The 6,662-nt window shown below is 36.9% G+C and overlaps 1 pseudogene; it reads left to right on the top strand.

Moving 5' to 3' along the window:
• Positions 1 to 5,072: 5,072 nt before the first annotated feature.
• On the top strand, positions 5,073 to 5,520 carry LOC132671349 (superoxide dismutase [Cu-Zn] pseudogene; annotated as a pseudogene).
• The last annotated feature ends 1,142 nt before the right edge of the window (positions 5,521 to 6,662 follow it).

Genomic DNA, 6,662 nt, shown 5'->3' with positions numbered 1-6,662 from the left:
TTTTTTCACATTTTTTGAACTCACAGCAGCTTAAACTTTAGAATGACACTGTGACAGGAGACTGACTCAAATTCAGCAGGAATAAGCTTTGAAAACAGACCTTTTCTGTCAGTGTTTGATTCAGAAACAACATAGTGTGGGTCTGAAATGTCCTGTAAGTATGAAAGGGACTAAAAATTTAAAAGCAGCTAAAGGAATATTACCTGCATGAAACAGGGGCATTGACTGACACATGTCCTCTCCTGATAGAGATTGAGGTTAAAATAACCTAGAAAAAAGCTTGGACTTAAAAGCAAGGGAACTTCAATTCACTTGAGCCTTAAAACCGAGGTAAGAAATGAGAAAGATCTTACATATCTATTTTCCTAGGCAGAACAGTAATCGATGGTATTGCTGTAGTTTGATGGTGGTTGTTCTTTAGATTGTTTTTTGACTCCTTTAAAGACAAGAACCAGGTGACTACCTAAAACAGGGTTTCACAAACTGCAGTGTGCATCTGAATAGCATACAAAACCAGTGCTCCTCAGTGAAATTGTTCAAGTCACTGATAAATACAAAAATGTAAAGTTTTACAAATGTAAAGTTTTACAAACTTTACACTTAAGTTTGTGATTAGTGTACATATCTGGTTGAAGAGTTATATAGGGTATATTTCAGATGCTGTTCAACTCCCCTGGTGCAAGCTGTGTTCTGGGCATGTGTGTTAAGACTATGTATCTGTTTATGACAAATTTGAAATAACAGGGGGGAAAAACCCTGGTCTCTCACTAAGGTAGGTTTAGAAGCATTGACCTGGATGGTATGAGAAACTTGCATACCTTAAACTACTATAATAGAGCATGAAGTGGCTGCATTACTTGCTTTCTTGCGTTCTTGTGTTAAGGCATTTTAGGCTCTTAAAACACAAGTTATTTATGGAAGGGGTCATAGTAGATGCTCCCTTGTGAAGTTTATATATATATATATATATATATATATATATATATAAGTTTATATATAACCCCTGCTTCAGGAACAGAGTATCTTTTTCCCCTGATGCTGGTAATGTTGACTGCTGATGGCTGGCAGCTGAGTATTCCCTCCTGATGTTTGTTCTGGGTGGAAAAGTGCTGCATCACCTAATAACATGCCCCTTCTCCTGCGGCTGTCTAAATACAATGACTATTTTATGTGGGCGTATAACAAGCTGGCCCTTTTGCCTCAATTTGAAGCAACCCTTTGGGACCATCTCAGTGCCATACCTCCCCAAGGCATCAGCTGAGGCCTCTGTTGTGACTGCATCCCAGCCAAACCTTTTCCTTACCTCAGTCTTGTTGTCTTTACACCCCCACAGCTGTCGATCTCAATAGCACTTTCCAATGAATTTCCTGTATGCAGATTTACACCTCAGAACACTCTCTAGTGAAACCAAGCTTTGCCAAGAAGTATCACGATGATTTGTTGAGTGATATTTTCATTCATCAAGCTAGCCTTAATAGAGAATCAGGCCATAAGACAGTGGGAAAATGAGTCTGGATTTTCCCGTCATAGAGCTCTGCTTGGGATTTCAGGGCTGGTAGTGGCTCAATACTGAACAGATAAGAAATACAAAGCCCTAAACTCTATTTTAATCACAGTACATTACCTAAGGAAGTGGAATTGGGCATGATAAAACTTTTTATTCAAAAGAGCTCAAAGACATCCTTTCATATTTAAAAAAATCTTCATAATTAATTGAGTTTTATCACATCGCTCTAACCTCACCTGAGATTTCTGAGTCATGAGGCTCCAGCTGCTCTAGTAGTAAGCCATGCCACTAACCATGTCCAGAGGACTCTTTATGATTTATGTTATATGTAAATTACAATTTACATTATGATTTATTTCTGTTATTGCAAGGTGCTCTTTAGACAGGCAGCATCACCATCACCTGAGATCCTGTTAGAAATTCAGAATCTGAGGCCCTTCCCAGACTTACTGAATTGGAACCTGCACTTTAAAAAAGATCGCTGGGTAATTCTTATGCATACTGGTGTTTGAAAAACATTGCTCTATGTGACTGAAATCTTCTGGAGTTCTTAATATTTAAGCTTACATGGCTGTACCAAACAGCCCTGATATTAGAGGCAAGTTCTGCAATGCTGTCTTCATCATTTACTCCAACCTCTATCACGGTATTTACTTCATATAAGAAAGTTGGAGATGGAGTGAACTGAGGCCAGAATGATAATACACACACACACACACACACACACACACACACACACACACACACACACACACAAATTGCTCTTTCAAATCCAGAAACTTTAATAAGTGAAGAGAAAATAGCTACACACACCTAAAGGAAAATAGCAGTTTATTAGGATACAGCCCAAACTCTAACATGATTTACAAGAAAAAACCCACATACATGTACTTCTTTTTTCAGTCTTTTGCTGCCTCCCACCTCTGCTAAACACACACACACACACACACACACACACACACACACACATCTAAACTGCTAGGCTGATCTATTTTCAGTGTCATCCTGAGCATTGCATGAATTGTCTCTTTCTGAAACATTCTTCATTTCATATTCTTTTCACCTAGAAAATTTATACTTCAAATTTTATATAGATATCCTTTTTCCCCCAGAAAGCCTTCTGTAACTCCAACAGAATCCTGTATTTCCCCCAAATTGTTGCACAACATAGTGAGAGTCTGACCCATTAAGCTGAAACCTTGGTTTAGCACTGGACTCAGCCTAGTGCCTAAGCATGTACTGAATGAATAAACAAATAAATAACTTAATGTAAGTTATGTAAGTAGGTTTATTATTTTTATATTACTAAATAACAAAATTACCACAGACATGGAAGCTTTCAACAAATATACTTACTATCTTATGGTTTTCATGGCTCAGGAGTATACACATGGCTTAGTGAGGTTCTCTGCAAGACTGCGGTCAAGGTGTTAGCCAGTGCAGGGTTCCTATCTCGAGACTCGAGTGGGGCAGTCTGCTTCTAAGCTCTCTCAAGTTGTTTTCATTGCCTTGCAACTGTATGATTTATGGCAGCTTGCTTCTTCTAAGCTAGGGAAAGATGGAGATAGAGATAGTGGCACAAAGATTGCAACACTCATTACGTTTTTGCATCCATTTGGTTAGAAGCAAGCCATAGGTACTGGCCCACCATACAGGAATTACACAAAGATGTGGTTGTAAGATCATAGGTAGTCTGTTCACCACAAAAGGTATTGTTAAAATTTGTGCTTGTTTTTCCTGTCATTTTTTAAATTTATTTTTTTGAATAAACTTTTCCAATATGAGATTAAAATTAGTGGCCTGTAAAATAATTGCAGAGAGATTTTCTCAATTCTATTTCCTTCTCTTTAAATCTCTGCAGTTGGGTTATATAACTCTGACTAAACCCAATCTTCTCTCTAGAGATGGTTCCCCTATTCCACGGGAAAACACTGCTTGCCTGCCAGATGGATATAACATATTTATCTTCCTGACTTGAGTCTTCAAATATGTTTTTCGTTTCTGCTAACCTTAGTCAATAATCAAGTTGTTTGCCAAGCTGAAAATTTAAGGCTGGTTGGCAGCATTATGTAATTCTCATACTCTTTTTTCACTTCTATAGTTTTATTTTTCTCCCATTCCTCTGATTGTTTCTAAAGAGCTGGTAACAAGCTATCAGGCACCTGTGTCTTTCAAAAGGGAAGAATTTCAAATTTTCCTATGCCAAAGGTGTACATTTTCCACATGTACAACTAAACATCTTCTGTATCTGTAGAAATAGTTTACATCATCTTGAGACCCACTTTAGTTTTAGTCCTTCAAAAAAATAAATCACACCTATTTATTTCTTTGGCAGAATGATTGATATTAAGATAAAGATAGCATGAATAATAGTTTTGATTATTACATTTAAGGAAACATTCTTCACTTGCTAGTAATATGGTGGATGATTATTCAAACTGGTTGCATCTTTCCAGTGAGTGGACTTTTTCATATTCATGATACATGCATGTGCATGTATGTGCTTTAAATTTTTTCTTCCATTCCAATCTACAGTACTTCAAACCTTAATTCAAACCCTTCCTCTTCAATCCATAAATTCTCAAATTATGGTTTGAATAGGATTTGTGGTTGTTATTGTCAAGGCGGTCACTACTAGCGTGCCCCCAATTTTTAAAAGAACAAGAAATTACTGCCAATCCAACCCAAATTTTGAAAATAAATAAAATTTAAATATAAGAGAACATAATATGAGAAGTGGAAAATAGAAATATTAAACCTAAATGATTTATGCTAATGTTCTTTAATTATGTAGAAAGATGAGAGCGTTATTTATTATAGACTTCATTAATACAAGTATACCTGTGAACGATTTGAGGGTAACCACTAAAACTTTAAATATAGTATCTACACAAGGAGTAGGGAAAAGGAAATAGAGAAATTTACTTTACTTCAGTGAAAATAATGAAATATAGAAGGAGATATGAATTAATGCAAATTAAAATTACAGGTAAGTGAAGATATAGAAATAAATGTACACATAAAAGTTGATTATTTTCATCTGGTAAAGAAACACTCTACAATTAGATGAGACAAATCTACCTAATTTTTATTTTCATTAGATACACTTAAACCTAATGACCCTAGAAAGGGTGAAACTTAAAACATATAATGACCCTAGAAAGAGTGAAACTTAAAACATAGAAAATTAATATGGTACCAATAAAATCCCATGCCACCACCTCTCCCCTCCCTACCATAAAGAATCTAAGACTAGCACTATTAATATCAGGTAAAATAGCATTTAATAGCACCAAGCATTTCCTTGGTGAAATTAGTGATTTTAGGACTGAGGCAAGAAAACCTTACAAGAAGGGCCTGGAGCATCTTGTAGTACCAGAAATTAAGGAAATGCTAAGAACAAGCAAAGAACACACAAAAAAGTCACAAGGTAGCAAAATAAATTAAGTGGTATTGGATTATTATCCAAATTATAAAATAAATATCTGTGGAGGCTGGCGACTTCTGTGCCATCCTCCACAGCCCTGGGAGCCTGAACTGAAGTACATCCTTTGGAGTCACGGAGATGAAGGCCGTGTGCATGCTGAAGGGCCAGTGCCCAGTGGAGGGCACCATCCACTTCATGCAGAATGAAAGTGGGCCTGCTAGAGATCAGGAACCATTACAGGATTGACAGAAGGTGAACACGGATTCCACATCCATTAGTTTAGACACAGTACTCAAGGCTATACCAGTGTATGTCCTCACTTTAATTCTCTGTCCAAAAACACAGTGGGCCAAAAGTTTAAGAGACCATGTTGGAGACCTGGACAGTGTGACTGCTGGCAAGGATGGCCAAAGTGTCTATGGAAGATTCTGTGATTGAAGTCTCAGAAGACCATTCCCTCACTAGCCACACAATGGTGGGCCATGAGAAATGAGATGCCTTGGACAAAGGTGGAAATGAAGAAAGTATGCAAAAGGGAAACACTGGGAATCATTTAGCTTGTGGTGTCATTGGGATTACCAGGTAAATATTCCCTAGGGTGTGATCTGCATCCTAACAACTCATATTTTATCTTGCTAGTTTTAGAAATTTAACTTGATAAACACTATAACCTTAAAAATAATAATATAAATAACTATCTGTGAATGCTTACTGATATAAATGACTGACTAAATGGGGGAAAAGAGACAAATATTCCATGCAGAAAATTCCCAATAATTTATGTAGATACTACACCCTGAAGGAGGAGGGGAGTATAAATCCCTATTCCTTAAGTGTTGGTTGCAAATAGTGACTTCCTTGCAAAGAGTACAGTATGGAAATGGGGAAGGAGTAACTTCACAGTAGAGAATTTTAACAAACATTACCTCAGCAAAATGATCAAGGTCAATATCAACAAATTTTATTGATAGTGTGTACTCTTACTATGATGTGATGAGAATGATTCTTGGCTTCTGTGGTCTGCCTCCCCCGAACCCATAACTCCAGTCTTATCAGAAGAAGCATGTAAGACAAATTTCAGTATGGGAACATCCTACAATATACCTGACCAAAACTCCTCAAAACTGTCAAGGTCATCGAAATTATGAGGAAATCTGACAAACTCTCACATCCAGGGAAGCCACTGTATTTCTAAGAATTGTTTGTAACTTTTATCTTTTTTTAAAATTAGCACACAGCTACCTAACAGGGTCATATATTCTGGTTAACTGTTATTCTCTGTATTAGGGTTTTCCACAGAGAGAATAAATAAAATTATATATAAATAGAAAGGGATTTATCATAGGAATTGACTAACATGATAAACAAGCTGGAAATCCAGGGGAGCCAATGGTAATTCCAGTCTGAGTCTGAAGGCCTGAGAACCAGGAGAACTGATGATATAGTTTTGGTCTAAAGGCCAGCAGTCTTGAGACCTAGAAAGAGACATTTCAGTTTGAATCTGAAGGCATAAAGAAACAATGTCCTAGTGTGAAGGCAGTTGGGCAGGAGGAATTCTCTTTTATTTGGGGAAAGGTCAGCTTTTATGTTCTGTTCAGACTTTCAATTGATTGGATGGTGCCCACCTATATTAGGAAGGGCAATCTGCTTTTATTTAGTGTATTAGTTTAAATGTTAAACTCATCTAAAAACACCCTTACAGAAACACCCAGAATAGTGTTTGACCAA

The sequence above is a fragment of the Panthera onca genome, chromosome C1 (genome assembly GCF_046562875.1).
Source record: "Panthera onca isolate mPanOnc1 chromosome C1, mPanOnc1 haplotype 2, whole genome shotgun sequence".
In the NCBI taxonomy this organism is placed as follows: domain Eukaryota; kingdom Metazoa; phylum Chordata; class Mammalia; order Carnivora; family Felidae; genus Panthera; species Panthera onca.
The sequence above is the reverse complement of the archived record's forward strand: the minus strand, read 5'-3'. Positions and strand labels throughout refer to the sequence as shown.